The following is a 16,483-nucleotide window of genomic DNA, read 5'->3' on the forward strand; positions in this document are numbered from 1 at the left end:
TTGGAGCATCACTATACGATCCCGTTGATTGGTTGCATGGTTACTAGCCAAAGTACGATTGGCCTCATTTGAAATTCGCGCACTGTGACGTCACGAGCATTTCGACCAATTGAAAAGCGTGACATTTTCTGTCGACAACTCCTGCTTACAACGATGAGGCATTAAAGGCTTCCGCCTTAATAAACTGATTTGATTTGATTTTCTGCGTGCGCACTTCTTCGTTGTTCCTCAGAGCCCATGCGTAGTGAGTGACACTTCCGGGTTCGCAGACGAAGCCCTCTGGGCAAGTCAAGTCAATCAATCTGGGCCCCGAGAGTGGAAGGGCTTTAGCTGTGCGACATGCACGACTTGAGTTTTGCTGGAGCTGCGTCCAGGCGTAGATTGGGGAGAGACCACATAGTTCAGGTCACATAGTTCAGGTACGAGCAACCCGACTTTGCCCCAGCCTGCAAGACCAGAGCCGAATTCGAGGCAGAAGGCTGTGCGCCATCGGTGTTGTCCCCTTTTAAAGACTAGTCTAAGTAAACTTCATGCTAATCATTCGAAAACTTAACATCGTATTCGATTCTTTTCGGACAACTTTCGATCTGCTCTATTTTATTCACTACTGAAAACTTGAAATATTTGCACACGTTTAGAGACAAAACGTTCCATGATTCGTTCGTAGATCTTTGAACCTTGCTATCTTCGGGTGGTTGGCAGCATCTATGCTAACCATCGTGATTACGAAAACAGGGAAAAAAATTGCAGTGGCTTAGCTCAGCTGCGCTAGGATATACGTAGCGTACGGTATACCCCTGGCTACGTCTTATCGTCCCCTTACAAAAATGGATGTCGAGTTTCTTTTGAACATGTATGGAGAGCCTAATGATTCTAAAGGATCTCTATAGAAACTCGCTGTCTATCGCGTCAGCTCATTAAGTAGTCTATTTACTCTTTAATGAGACCTACCTATAAAATTTTGCTCTGTACGCAGTCAACAGAGATTCTTTAGAATTGGTTCTACAAGAGTTCATAATGAGTCAAAATTTATAGAATTCCTTTCGTGCCTTCACTATATGAACTCGCTCCGTTCGCAGTCAGAACAAATTCAATAGAATTTCCTCCGTAAGACTTTATAATGAGTCAAATTTTATAGAATTTCTTTCGTGCCTTCACTATATGAACTCGCTCCGTTCACAGTCAAAACAAATTCAATAGAATTTCCTCCGTAAGACTTTATAATGAGTCGAATTTTATAGATCGTGTTTTGTGCCTTCCCTATATGAACTCGCTCCGTACACAGTCAAAACAAATTCAATAGAATTTCCTCAGTAAGACATCATAATGAGCCAAATTTTATAGAACTTCTTTCGTGCCTTCACTATATGAAGTCGCACCGTTCTCGTTCAAAACAAATTCAATAGAATTTCCTCCGTAAGACTTTATAATGAGTCGAATTTTATAGATCTTGTTTTGTGCCTTCGCTATATGAACTCGCTCTTTTCGCAGTCAAAACAAATTAAATAGAATTTCCTCCGTAAGACTTTATAATGAGTCGAATTTTATAGATCTTGTTTTGTGCCTTCGCTATATGAACTCGCTCCTTTCGCAGTCAAAACAAATTAAATAGAATTTCCTCCGTAAGACTTTATAATGAGTCGAATTTTACAGAGCTTGTTTTGCGCCTTCGCTATATGAACTCGCTTCGTTGGCAGTCAAAATAACTTCTATAGAAATGGCTCGGTATCGCTTCAAAATGAGTCAAATTTTTTAGAGCTTGTTTCGTGCCTTCGCTAAATGAATTCGTTCCTTTCGCAGTCAAAACAAAATCTGTTGCATTCTCTTCGTAAGACTTCTTAAGCCAAATTTTATAGATATTGTTCGCAGTTTTCACTACCCTATATCGATTCGCTCTAAAAGCCGGTAAAACTTTAAATCAAACTGCACATCAGCAAGCTAGAAATAATTCAACGCAAGCATATAACATCAAATTTTCGAAAGGCACCTCTGAATCGACGACCGATCTCAAGAAAAATTTGGCAGAACACAGCGGCAATGTATTCGTTTGCTTTCCTGAGTAAAAAAACAACCTCACCGCCGTTACGATCACTTGAAATCTCCAGAAACTGGATCAACAAAGCGTACAAATACCTGTAACGAATATATTTTTCCTCATTGAAAGACAAAATACGATCAGCTCTCACTACTGACTAATGAGCATGAATAGGAGTAGCCTTGTACATCGTTGTCATTGCATTCACCTTTTTTCGAGTTCTTGTTGATTTGTGTCTGCACCAGTTGTTTCCTTTTTTTTTGGCGAAGAAATGGGCCTTCTTCCCGTAGTGTCCTGTCTATAGCATAAACGCTGCGCACGTGCTGTACCACGAGCAATGTTTGCCGACCAAGCACACGACGCACTGTGCGACAGTAATTCGGTGCAGTATTAGCAGAACCTCTCCAAAACTTCGTAAGTCACCTTTCCAGCATCGCAAAAACACTTTTACCATGGCGTTGCGGCTCGCGAGGGTCGGGAGTTGGGTGCAGCACTGAGGCCTGGCAAAGCTGCGTTTCACCGTTCCGTCGCGACTGCAGCGTGGTGACGGTTCATTTGACGGCTTGACAGAGTTGCGCCTAATTCCTTTATCGCTGCAACAACACAAGGCAGAAGCGTGCACAAGAGGCGCGACATTTTTCGGACAATATATTTCTCCAGCGCTGCACCCGATTTCTGCCACCCCCCTCCCCTCTTAAAAAAAAATGACCTCAATGGTAAAGACCCCTTCCGCTGTAAAGAGAGGCTGACTTCGTGAGTTTTGCAAAAGAGTAAACCTGTAGTTGAGACGGGCAGCCGCTACAGTAAACAGGCCCATTATTAAGATTATGTTCCTAACGTGCTTTTTTTTTATCTTCGCTAGTATCTGTAGACATAAATTAATAAATATTGTTTGTTTTAAGCGCTTCCCACACTTTGCAACAGACCAGCTATCAGGCCTACAATTCAACTTCACTGTGTGACGAAAATTCCTTTACCATGCTGGCATGGCCCCACCTTGAGTATTTAGTCGTTAGGTGCGTATTAACTCTATGTTAGGTGCAATGCTGGCTTTTCTAGTCCGAGCAGATGTGCGCGCGCTTCATGCGGACGCCTACCGCGCAGTCTGATAGTCGATCCTCGACTCAATGACGCTGAACCAGGCGTTGCCTTCTCAAGGGAGGGAGAAGCGTCTAGAACCACGTTGGTAGAAATGCCAGCACTTCTAATTATGAGTCCTGCCACACAGAATGAATTTCGCACCACAGAGTTACCGGCTCTCCCAAGGAAACAGAAACCGAAACTCCGTCCACGAGCAGCGGAAAAAAATAAAAAAAAAGTCACACCGAAGCCAATCCAGTCCAATCCGAAAGTCGTCAGCAGCGGCGCCATGTTCCTTTTGTTGCCGGCCGGCCGGGTGGCGTTTCGGGCGTAGTTTTTTTTGTTGCTGTTGCGCCTTGTGTGGTGTTTTCGTGCTGTGGTTTTCGAATGTGCTACAAACCTGGTGCGTGACCTGCGCGCTTCGAAAGACCTTCTGAAGCACCTGAAGTTCTTCTCAAGATATTGGACGTCGTATTGCGCCCTGCACCACGCCGTGACAATGCCGGCATCAACGTGGAAGAACGAACGACCTTGTGTGATTGCTTACGAATGTGAGTACAGTGCTTGAAATTATCTGCCAAAATGTTGTACTGGGGTGCGTGAAGTGCTGTAAATGCTGCTGGGTGTTGTCTGACAACTTCTTCGGAGTGCAGTAGAAGTTTGAGTTCGATGCAACGGCTTCCGCATGTGCGCTGTTTGCACGTGACCGCGAACCTGTAACACAGCCACGGAAACCGTCGCTTCGCGCCTATAACTTCCTCTCCGCAGCGACGAAGTTGTGACATGGAGTACAGTTGCATGTTTTTACTCTCATGATATCGTTGTGCTCATTATTGCGATGATTGGGACCAACGAGCGGAAAGCACTGTGTTGGAACGACGCATGCTTCTCAGTGGCAGTAGTTCCCGGCGTTTAGTTTTTTCGTGCTTGTATGTGTGCGTGTGTACAGGGTATAATTCCAAGCTGAACAAAACATGGTCTGCCGAGTCCACGTTACAAATGCTCACAGTACTCAGGCCGTTCAGTGCCTAGAAGTGGAATGACGATGTAGCTACAACCGACTAGAGTTGCGCACGTCAAATGCAAGAGGAATGTTGCGGATGAGTTTCGCCGCGAAAATAACTTTTGGTAATCTCTTTCCGGCGTTATTCGCTCATAGAGAGTGTTTGTGGGCACTGGCTTTGGTTTTTTTTTTTTGGCATTTCAAGCATACTTCGTACTGGTGCAAAAATGAATTGCACACTTACGGCTGTACCATCGCAAACTGCGCATGATGTTTTCGACTATGCTTTGAAATAATTTTATTTCGAAGGAATTTATGGTGACGCATGCGGTTTCTCCAGAGTTTATCAAAGAGAGAAGTACTGAGACTTGGATTTGGCCGAGATGTTCCCACTTGCACTGTAGTGTCATGCCGTAAAAAGCTTATTATTTTATATTGTGTTTTGTTATGTCTGTGGTATTGGTGCTGATTCATTTGCCTGGCTGTAATCTCACTGCTTTTCTGCAGCAACTGGAATATAGCTTTATTGATCTCGCTACCAGAGTGCTAGAGATATCGTGTTTTTAATTTATGTAACTGAATGGAGTCATTTATATGGATGCAATGGATTATACTGGCTAGCAGTTTAAAATAGTTATGTGACATTGTTAACGCACTTAATATCTTTCTACAACTATTTCAGCAGTGTCAATCATCCAGCATTAGTGGAGCAGGGAAGTGAAAAGTTTTCTAAATGCAGCAGGATCAGAATCCATCCGTTTGCTTAACAAGGGGGTCGTCGGCATCACCATCTTGTCAGATGTTTAGTGAGTGCAATTACTGTGTTTGAGTAGCCATTCCCAGAGACTCAGATGTAGACGCTTTGTGCTGCCTGTGAACTACTGAGGTTGAGTGACAGCTGTTCTCAGTTTTTACTGCACCTAATTTACTTACTGCAATTAATCAGTCACTTGTAAAACACAGAAGACAGGTGAATTAGTTCTCTAAAAAAAGTGATTGTGATTGTCACTGCATTATAGTGGCAATAAATATGTATTAGATGAATACTGTTACAGGCTAATGTAATAGTTATTCATTCTTATGAAATGTTCTAGTCTGGCAGCAGTATCAGTCACAGCTGGGTGGTGTTTATAGTTCTTTTCGAAGTGTACATGCCATTTATTTTGAAATCATATACTTTCTGTATTGTGCTGTTAGTACTCTTCAAAGCTAGATCACTAGAGTACTACTGCTTGTAGATTCTGATATGATTGATGCTTTTGTTTGCATTAGTGTGAAAGCAGTTGTGTGCTAGGTCTCACTGACTGATTTTTTTTCTTTGGCCTATACGCAGACATCTGGGTACTTCAGACTGGCAAGCATGGGTGGTGCCTACCTGACACCTCCTCGTCTCTGCACAGACAACAATGATGCACCTAATAATCTACCGGCCATGTCACATCATTGGCTTACTGCAAGTGGTCAGCACAGTTTATGAATGGAAATGCTGGTATCTATGCAATTGAATTATTGTACTGTGGGATATGCACAATGAAGATCACATCCAAAGAATAGATGGAAGTGCCGATATGAACCAACAGTGCCTCCTTTTGACCAATTTTTATTTTCAGAATAATGCACTCAATTAAAAGATATGAATTCTAAACTAAATATGTCTATACCAGCATAGTTAGGAAGTCAGATCTTGTATCAAGCATTTGCATATTTTAAATGTGTGCTTTGAGTTGGTTGTTAATATCTCAGCACATTTATCCTCCTTACTATTTACTACAAAGGAATGAAATAGATTGGTTTTCGAAATATTTGTTTTGTTTCTCCTCTAAACCGAATATAGCTTTTCTTCTCATTTTTCTTTTTGTTCAGTTCACTTGATTACTGCAGCATATCATAGCTTTCTTTAGCAGTGAATTTTGCAGCCTGCTTATGATGGTCTCTTAGATTGTTGGGCAAGCTGACCATTGTGAATCCAGGCAACACTTAAACTCAGCTCAGGAAAGCATATGCATAGGTATAGTATTAGTTGCCTGTGGACACCAGCAGTTGAGTGAAGAAAGGGGCTGTAACAGATGACATTCACAGCTTATGTTGTCACCTAACAAGGATTATTGAGCAGCCAACTGTCAAGCATCCTATTCTGGCCGCCCTGTATTCCCTATGGTTGGATCAATTTGTACATGTGAAGCAATGTAGGAAAACACAAGTTACATATATGTAATGAAAGAAACCAGTTCTTTTGTTGGCACAGTCAGAGATTTGATGTACAGCTTTTTTGTGGTTAATAGTGAGTAGTGCAAACCAGTCTGAATTAAAATGCCAACAAAGGCGCGTCCTTGTAGCAAACGGTAATATGCAGGATGGCTATCTGGTTCATTATTGCTCAGTATCAGACATAAAGTACTCCTTGAAATTTGCATCCTCATGGGACGATTTTTAGTCATGTAGAGTAGAAATGAATAATGTACTTTGTTTTGTCATTCTTGTACTTTGCGTCTTGCTTGAATTACGAATTTATTCCTGCTCAAAGGAGTACAGACACCTAACTTTTGGGTGCATGTTTTCTGCTTTGTAATGATTCGTAAGGCATGGATTATTATGTGGTATTCTAGTATGCCCGCTAAATAATTTACAGTTCAATTTCTTTCTCATGCTGTTTCGGTTTCAACAGCCGAACGATCACTGTGACATCAAAGTGTGCTTACAGGTCTAGGAGACATGAAGAAACTGATATAATCACTGCTTTGTCCTTTTAATTTGCTACAATGCTATAGCCAAGCAGCCTCAACAGCCGGAATGACAACAAATGAAGAAGCAGCAATTTGCTGTTTTTTCATGCCTCATGTGACCTATAAGGGCACGTTAACGTTACATTCGTTGTTCGAATGTTGAAACCGTAACAGCATGAGAGCAAAATTCAATTATAAATTATTTATAGTTTGCAGCTGAATACCACCCGGTGATCCATGCGTAGTAGTGTCTTCCACATTACTGTGGAGAAGAAAGCATGCCACCAAAATTAGGTGCGTGTACTGTTTTAACAAGAGGCAGTTTAATTCTGGAAAGTAGATCTCACGTGTCCTCTTCAAAACAATTGTGACTCCTTCATCATGTTCACTCTGCTGTGCACGCAATCCTTGGGGCAGCTGTAAATGATATCCTTTCAGAATACTACATAAAGGTATACAGTGCTTTCTAACTTTTAATTCTTACAGAATGAACATGCAGCTAGCCTTTTGCTGTGGCTCCGACTAGCATTGTGTACCTTATGTAGGGCATAAGTGAATAAAATTAAGGCAGGCATATACTCAGAGCTGTTGAAGGCAGAAGGCTAGGCAGTATTTGTTTGAGTCGCTACTCCACTGTTTTTTCGTGAAAACATACTCTCTTTGAGGTGTGATCTTCGTTGCACATGTGGCGCAGAAAATTAATCTAAAATTACTTGATTGTCTCAAAATAAAATGTGCTCGTACTGTTCGTGTGCCATGTCTCCCATCAGTTTCATCATAACTAAGGCTCACCAGGAGCTGCAAACGTTCAATTCCATAAGCTGCTGTAAAAGTTGCTAAGTGAAATAAAGTTAGTTGATTGTATGTCGTGTGCTGTTGCTCTGTATGGTTTTTTGCATGCTTACAGCAATCAGTGGTTACATCATATATGTTACATTGTACATGCTGGGCTTCTATAGGAATGTGGTGGCCAATTAGTTATTGGAACTCATTACTCAGATCTTATACAGTGTCAAAAGCATCACATTGCAATGAAATAAATGCATTCCAATGGATTTACGTAAAATTCATATAACTAGTTTCAAAAGAAAGTTGTTACAGTATTTCTTTTAAAGGACATTAGCCGCATTTCTATAGCAATGCGGTGGCCAATTAGTTATTGAAACACTGTAGCCAAATTCTATACAGATTCAAAAGCAGCACATTACAATGAAATGAGTGCACTCAAAAGGGTTTCTAAAGAGACTCCTCAAGGAGTTTCTATAGCAACTCATTACAGTTTTTCTTTTAAAGGACGTTAGCCGTGTTCCTATAACAATGCGGTGGCCAATTAGTTATTGAAACTCTGGACAAAAATTCCATACAGATCTAAAAGAAACTCATTACATTTTAATGAGTAAATTTGAAAGACTTTCTAAAGAATCACAAAAGCAATTTTTGTAAGGGTCATGGCTACGTGTTAGACATTAAAGACGAGACGCCGCACAGCGGTGGCGTTGCTCTCCTTGGTACCCATGGCAGTGTGTTTTTTCCACCGCCGCATCACCATCAGTTATGCACCGCGACCGTCCTCCTTCCCTTACCGCGCATGCGCAGTAGAGCACGGTGCACCAGCTGCGTGTCACGCATCCGCAGTTTCTGGGTCGGAGGCGAGCGGCGTGGGCGCGCGGCCCGGCAGCTCTGACGTCACTCGGCGGCTCCTCTCCGTCGGAGGCGAGGGGCGCGACGCACCACCTGAGCGGCTGTGACGTCACTCGGCTCCTCGCGCATGCGCACAAGTGGCGCCGAAGGCCCATAGCGAAACGGCGAGACTGTGGGTAATGTAGCTCTCATTGGCAGCCGATTCAGATGACGACTAACGACACTGCTTCAACTGGTGCAGTTCTCTGCCCTAAACGTCCAGTGCATCCACTGGCGATAAGAGCTGTCGGTGCACGCTTTCCTAAGGAGCGATGAGCCGCCCATAGGCCTTAGGTTCTTATCTATTGTATCGTCTTAGCTCTCTAATCGCCCTGTGTATAAAAAAAGCAACGCCCTACGAGAAGAAACCTTTCGTAATAGTTATGTTACAGTGGCTGACGGACTGGTCAGACAACTGTGCCTGCCTTGCATGCCATTCTTTAACTAACGGATCGGCGCTGTATTTCGTGCGAAGTTTTTATCCGTTTTGGACATATGCAACGTTTTTGCTGTTTAGATTTTAATACGCATGTGGATTTTAATTTTGACGGGTGGAAGGGGAGTGGACTTTTACGTTTTATGATGTTTATCTGGGTTGTGACGCGCGCCATAGGGGAGGGTATGACGTTGCAAAGTTAACGGCAACCACCTGTCTTTACGCTGACCCGAAATCTCGGAGCGTAGGCCTTTCCTATACAGCCTCCGTTGTACATATATAGGCGTGGCTACTGAGACAGCTTTTTGCTTATACACTGCCTCAAAACTTTGTACTCCTTGTTTGTTCTCGCTCGAAGCCACTGGCACTCTGCTTTCATTTTTGTTTATGAAACGAGATGCGACCAGACACATCTCTAATGATCGCAGCCAGTCGCGACTGCTCCCAGATTATTGTACTTGCTTTGCCGCCCCATGTCCACGATTCCTTGCCAGTTTTAAATTGAGAGCGGCAGGCATTCTTTTAAACGACCACTGAGCACACTTGTTGCTAACATCACCACAGTGTCATTTAGTTATTTGTGGGTGAGAGCGAGCCCAATAAACTGCTACCTTTGGAAGCCTTCTTATATGCCTTCTTTGGCTGGAGGACTGCCGTCATGACTTTTGTGGTAATATGCACTATTATGCAACGAATGAATGATACACTCATGTGATAAATCTGAGTGATATAGTGCAATAAACCCTATAGCCGAAAGCTCTGCAAGGGTCTCTGTTAGACAACAGTCCATAGAAGACTAGACGGCCGGAGGAGGGGGTGGTACTGGCATTTTTTGCTGCGTACTTTCATGCACAGGCAAAAGCAGTATTAGCGGGACCATCGGACCGCGTTGCGTCTGCGTTTCGTGAAGAAATTCCGGCGAGAGCCGACAAGTGTGGGAGGCACCAGGTGCATCCACTACCGTCTGACGCCGCAAGCGCACCATGCAGCGTGGCGTCGGGCGAAGCGTCCAGCGCTGGGAGGCGGACAGTTTCTGTTGAGCGTTTTTCCTCCCAGCGGAACACAGCGGGCGAGAGGATACACCGGCGGAGAGGAATTTTTTTTTTTTCAAGAGTGATCCCTTTCGTGCCAAGCGAAGTTTTTTTGGAGACCAGTGGCCTGCGTGAGTGCTATATTTATCAAAAACGTGTTGTTAGAGAATCCGCCATTTTCACGACGCGACTGCGCATGCGCCCATCCCCTGGCGGCGGTGTCGCGAAACATACTGGAAGTGTAACAAACCGCCTTCCTACACGGCGGGGTGCTTTGCTGCAGCCTTCGGGCGCTCAGCACGACGCATTTGGCGAAGCCTACGACATGTGTTGCATACGGCTGCAATGCCCATTATGTAAAGAGAAGCTAAGTCGATTTCTTTCGCTTTCCGAACGCTTCCCGGGACCGCCATCGACGCGAAGCGTGGATAAAAGCAATTCGCCGGCTCGATGGTCCTGGCCGCCCTTGGGCACCGTCAAGAAAGCCAAAACTGAGCGGGAATCACTTTGTGACATGTACGGACGAGGTACCGCGGTTAAATGCGTGTGCAGTTTATCACGAAATCTTTTATTCGTGGGCAGAAAGGCCTCGGCACCGCGGCACCCGGACTTCCCATCGCTGATCTCAAGATCGCGGGGTCGATGCCCACCACGACATCTGCATTTCAGTGGAGGCGAAATACGAAAGTGCCGTATATGTCAATACACGTGAAATAAGTCCAAGTCGCATATAATAATATGGAGCCCTCCACTGAAGCGTTCCACACAGGCCATGCGTCAGAGGTTCAAATCTACGTATAATACCATGGCGTGCGCTCATCGCAGGCAACTGTTTTTCAAGAAACAAGCAAAGGTGCACTGCTGCGGTAGCCTCACACGCTTCCAGTTCGTCGCCAGAAATGGCTTTAGGTTTGTAACCTGGTAGGGCAAAAAGTGAATCGGATATATTTAAGTTATCTCCAAATGTTTTGCAGCACGCACATCCGTACGGATCCCTACGGACGGGCGGATGGTGGAACTGAAGAAAAAATAGAGGACACTTGAGGCAAAAATGTGACCATTTCATCTGTTCCTACATTAAGACACTGCAAACTGGAATCGCACACCAGCAACCACATACGAGTTAGCACTTTCAATATCGCGACTGTATGCAGATCGGCCTCCATGCAACTAAGCTGCTGCACGTTTTGATAAAGATAAACAGCACTACCACATATAAATGGGAAATGATCGGGGATATTTCATTGGACATAACGTTTCGAATGTAGCCTTCATCTTTGAAGCGGCGGCCCTTGCTTAGCTGGCGATCGTATCGCATGCCGGATGATCGGAGATACTGAAGAATTTGCTCTTCGGTGGGCACAGCAGCCTGCCTCGGTCTTCGCACCCAGCAATCAGTCAGCCGTAGAAATTCTCCAGATACCAGGTGCTGCCCAGGACACGCCATCGTCGACAGATTCCAACAAAACGTGCTCCGCAGCGGCACTCAGTCCGGCCGGGTTGGGCGCGCAGTACCCTTCCAGTGAGCCCCCAGCGTTGTACGCGAGGTGGCAGCACAGGAAAATGAAAAAGGCCGATTGCGAACGGGTGTAGTCATTCTGTTGGCGCGAATATTACGTCGTTTTCTGTTTCTGGGCTTGAAACGCTATGCACTGCGGAAGAGCAGGGACAAGAATTTTCACCTTAGTCATGGTGAGTACAATGATTCACCTACTCGGAACATGTTCCGTGGAATACAGTACCGGCAATGCATTCCAATACAGTACTCGGTATCCACTCGGAGCTCTGCAGTGAAAATATTGGGCAGCCGTAAGTTCAACAAAAAGTCTCCTTGCGACGAAGGAACATGGCTGTAAGACTAAAACTCACCAAAAGGAAGAAAAATGAGTTAAAACCGAATGAGTTTTGGGACTCGCATTGGTCCCTTCTTCAGGTATGAAACAAAAGGAATCGGTCGTCCGTATTTATACGCGTGGTGGGCTTCAGTTTAGCTGCGAGCACTCCTCCACGCGTTCGAACAGCCAAAATTTTTAGCGATGTTGCGCTATTCCCTCATCTGTGCTTATGTCTGCTTGGAGTCAAGCGACTCCGCTGTATTAAATAAATAATAAATAAACTCACCTACTAGCTCCAAGTTCCTACTTAGAACGAAACTCCTTAACAAAGATAAATCAAATAGCACAGCATATCGCCTTCCTAAGCCATATGCAATCCGTCCTAAGGCACTCTCCACCGCCGCCACGATTACTGTGCTACATCGAGTGTTTAGCTAAGGCAACTTATTTTTGAAAATAACTGAGTAATTATACACAAATTCTCAAGTGCACGCTAGGGGCTCAAGGTGCCCGAAATGGTCAAGTACAATAAATCCTTTTTCTCCAGACCAACAGCCCACTGACTGCGTATTTATTATTATTAAGGAGCCACTCGATGATATCAAGAGAACGGTAGTTGAAGTCGCCATTAATATTTTTACAGGTTCTATTCAGAAATGCTATTTACAAGGCAGGTCGACCCGAGCCTGGTGCGCAAGCGGCAGGATACTGGACTTCCTCTTTTTCTGCGTGCGCACTTCTTCGGTGTTCCTCAGGGTCCATGCGTAGCGCGTGACACTTCCTCGTTCGCAGACGAAACCCTCTGGGCCAGTCAATCAATCTGGGTCCCGAGAGTGGAAGGGCTTTAGCTGTGCGACATGGGCGACTTGGGTTTTAATTTAGCGGCATCCAGGCGTAGATTGGGGAGAGACCACATAGTTCAGCTTACATAGTTCAGGTACGTGCAACCGGACTCTGCCCCAGCCGCCAAGACCAGAGCCGAACTCGTGGCAGAAGATTGCGCGCCATCGGTGTTGTGCCTGTTTTATTAATTGTCAAAGTAAACTTCATGCTAATCATCCGAAAACTTAATATTGTATTCGATTCTTTTCGGACAACTTTCAATCTGGTCTATTTTATTCACTATTGAAAACTTGAAATATTTGGACACGTTTAAAGACTAAACATTCCAAGATTTGTTCGTAGATAATTCAACCTGCTCAGCAGGTTTCGGTTGCTATATCCAGGTGATTACCAGCACCTATGTTAACCATCGTGATTAAGAAAAGAGGGAGAGAAAAAAATTGCAGTGGCTTAGCTCAGCTATGCGAGGATATACGTAGCGAGAAGTAGGGTATATTCCTGGTTACGTCTAGTCGTTCTGCTTATCGTCATGGCTACATGTTAGGGATTAAAGACGAGACGCCGCACAGCATTGGCCTCGCTCTCCTTGGCCGCCAAGACAGTGTTTTTTTCACCGCCACATCCCCATCAGTTATGCACCCCGACCGTCCTTCTCCCCTTGCCCCGCATGCGCAATAGATCACGACGCGCTAGCTGTATGTCGCGCATGCGCACTCTCTCGGTCGGAGGCGACGGGTGTCGGTGTACCAGCTGCGCGGCGTTGACGTTACTCGGTTCTTCGCGCATTCGCACAATTGGCGCCGAAGGCCCACAACTAAACGGCGAGACAGCGGGTAATGTAGCTTTCACTACAAAAAGAAAGCAGGAAAGAGAAAAACAAAGGGAGAAATTAAGTCCGAAATGAAGATGGGAACAAAACAAAGAAAAGAAAGAAAGAGAAAAGAAAGAAAGAAAGAAAGAAGGAAAGAGAGAAAGAAAGAAAGAAAGAAAGAAAGAAAGAAAGAAAGAAAGAAAGAAAGAAAGAAAGAAAGAAAGAAAGAAAGAAAGAAAGAAAGAAAGAAAGAAAGAAAGGGGGGCTTGCGCGCAGCTCTAAGATTGCAGCAGGCTACGGCTCCTTCCTTGCCTGTCCTTCGTGCTCTTGCGGCAAATATTGTTAGCTTTATAGATTAGCTCGTTAGCTGCACGTGGAAAAGGATGCTCGAGCGCTACTTATAAATAACTGGATGGTTGCCACACCGAAGACACCCCTACCACAGCAGACGAGAAAAGCTATATAGAACCAAAGTGCCCTGGTTGGCAGCGATCGCCTCATTTGGCTATCACATGCTATAGAGTACATGAGGCCAACCTTCACTATCTTAAGAGCGGCGTCGAGTCACAGAAAAATTACAGAGCTGTCTGCTTCTGTTGCCGCGCAGGCCTCTTGTCGACGTTGGTTTGGGGTAGTAAATTGATTCACCCAATCGGGGTACGGAATCCGGAATTTTTTTACCTGAGAAACAATTCGGTTGTCGAAGCGACGCGCACACAGGTGGCTGTGATTATAAAAGAAGGCATAGAGGATATCGCTGCGCGCTATGCAGCCTGGCCAACCACCGCTGTGGGTATGTGCGATTAAGTCTGGTGACGTCCTCATCATCATCTTAAAATATCGTTCACAGAACTTCAGATCAGCCACGTGCAGCACCGGCAAGCTTCCTGTTATCGCCCGTGTGTGGTTTTGATCACTCGGAAGTACGCTCGCCGCACCAGGAGGCGTTCTTCCCGTCACTCGCACAAAGTGGAAAAACAGAAAATGATAAGATTCCGTGCAAATGACAACAAAATTGAAACCAAAAGAACGAAAGAGTTTCACCACCTATTTCCGGAGACAGTTACGAGCCTATCTTGAATACAGCGTTTCCGTACGGCCACGAAGCATTACATTCGAGGCACTGGTCCGGTACAATGCTTCCTGTCCAGCCCTTCTACCGGTCTGTCAACCAGCTCTGGATTAATGAAGTCTCTTGGATTCCACACGCAAACATCGTATTCTACGCCGGAGTGGCTCCCGCTGCGAGAGACGGCGATCATCCGACTCTAGTGCTCGTCCACTTCAAGCTTAATACGCCACGGACTTCTCTCGACAGCTTCAGGGCTGCCATGAGCATCAACGGCGACGCATTTCGAGACATTCCTTTCACCATAGTGAACATCACGCCTCTGCTGACGCGACCAGGCGGGAACAGCTTCGGCTTCTGGAGCGAGGTCATCCCGACGCAGGTCACGGTCCACGTCGACGAATTTGAGAAGATCTCGGAAGACGAGTTGCTAGTTTCGACCAACGAAAACTCCACTTACGCGCATATCCGGGCGTACACGGAGGCCCTTCTCATATGGAACGTAGCCCAGACTGGAGACATCACCGCGAAGGACTTGCAGGTATGTTTACGACCGTCCAATACATGAAGCGCACATATTATGGCATGCAGGAACGTGGTACGTAAGCGGAATCCATTTCAAGGCGTGCATGAGGAAAACAGCTTAAAGAGGCAATGCATTAGTCCTTCGAGCAGAGGCGTCGACCATTTAACTCCAGTTTCTCGCTCCGAGGCTGCAAAAATTTCTTTCATTTCTGGGCTAACATCTGGCATAAAATTCTCAACCGAACTGTACCCATACCTCTTTACGTTCTCAACAGCAGGAATTAATTTGCGCAATGTGTGTACCCGACGTATTCAAACTCTTTTCAGTTACCGTTATCCTAATGCTTAAATATAGAGCAACGACTTGCAATATTTGTGGCCACTAGTTGCGACGTTTATTGCCGTTAAGATACCTAATAGATGCTCTGGGCGGACACTTAAGGTAAGGTCGCGGAAGGTATACGGACGGAAAAACCATTTCCCTTTAAACTAAACAGAGGAAATAGGGGTAGCGTCGCAGAATTTTGAAAGTAGTACGCGTAATTTCACCCCTAAGGCTTCAGTCCCTGAGAAAGTTAAAACGACTAGCATGAGGTGGCATAATAATACGCGAAGCTACAACGGGAGCCGCACACGCAACTGGTTTGAACATCAAATAAAGTGACGCGGAAGTGTGAATAGTTGGGCTTTTTGTATTGGTATCATCGGAATGATTGCCGAATTGAATCGACATGCTGGACTTGAGCTTGGATAACTCATAAAAAAAGACTTTGGCTCCCACGAACTTTAGTGCTGTTACAAGCCGCGTGCCTCCTCGTAACTGCACGTTACTTTATTTGCATGCCTCTATAATGCTGTTATTCATGTTCGATGCCGACTGATGAATCACCTGCACAGGCTCTTTGGGGGATTGTGATACCTTATTTAGTGTCATTCATTACTGTTTTCTCGCTGCGTTCACAGTCGCTGGCTATATTAGTATCACTATCGAGCAAACGTTGTACGATCACGCAAAGTAAGACAATTTAAGTGGCGTGAGCACGAGAATCGACACAAAGGCATGAAAGACGAAGAGCAACGCTGACGCTATCAACAACTTTACTCACAGGAAAGGCAACATATATATGGGCCACGTTGCGTAATTTCTTCTGTTCTTCCTCAGACGTGATGAAGCATAACTTTTGCGTCTATGCTCTGCGCAATAATTCCTTTTCTCTTGTTGTCAGATTGATTGAAGGCATAGCGGTGCAAGTTTGTCCGCCGTAATCTATCGCCACTGCCGGCTTAATCTCTGACACCAGCTTGTCTCTGGCCTTTCCAATCACCGTGGCCTACCTGACTTTTACATTGCATTTAGAGGTCCCGATAATGCAGGGCATGGTTGCTAGATGGGTGCCCTTTGAGTGATGGCA

At 45.0% G+C, this 16,483-nt stretch overlaps 1 long non-coding RNA gene across 1 annotated transcript; it reads left to right on the top strand.

The window, feature by feature from the left end:
* The first annotated feature begins 3,414 nt into the window (after positions 1–3,414).
* On the top strand, positions 3,415–7,587 carry LOC149366198 (uncharacterized). Its single transcript, XR_016283631.1, has 2 exons — positions 3,415–3,666; positions 5,452–7,587. It is a non-coding gene; the product is annotated as an uncharacterized LOC149366198 (long non-coding RNA).
* The last annotated feature ends 8,896 nt before the right edge of the window (positions 7,588–16,483 follow it).

Source organism: Amblyomma mixtum, chromosome 1 (genome assembly GCF_055824585.1).
Source record: "Amblyomma mixtum isolate Tamu chromosome 1, ASM5582458v1, whole genome shotgun sequence".
Classification (NCBI taxonomy): domain Eukaryota; kingdom Metazoa; phylum Arthropoda; class Arachnida; order Ixodida; family Ixodidae; genus Amblyomma; species Amblyomma mixtum.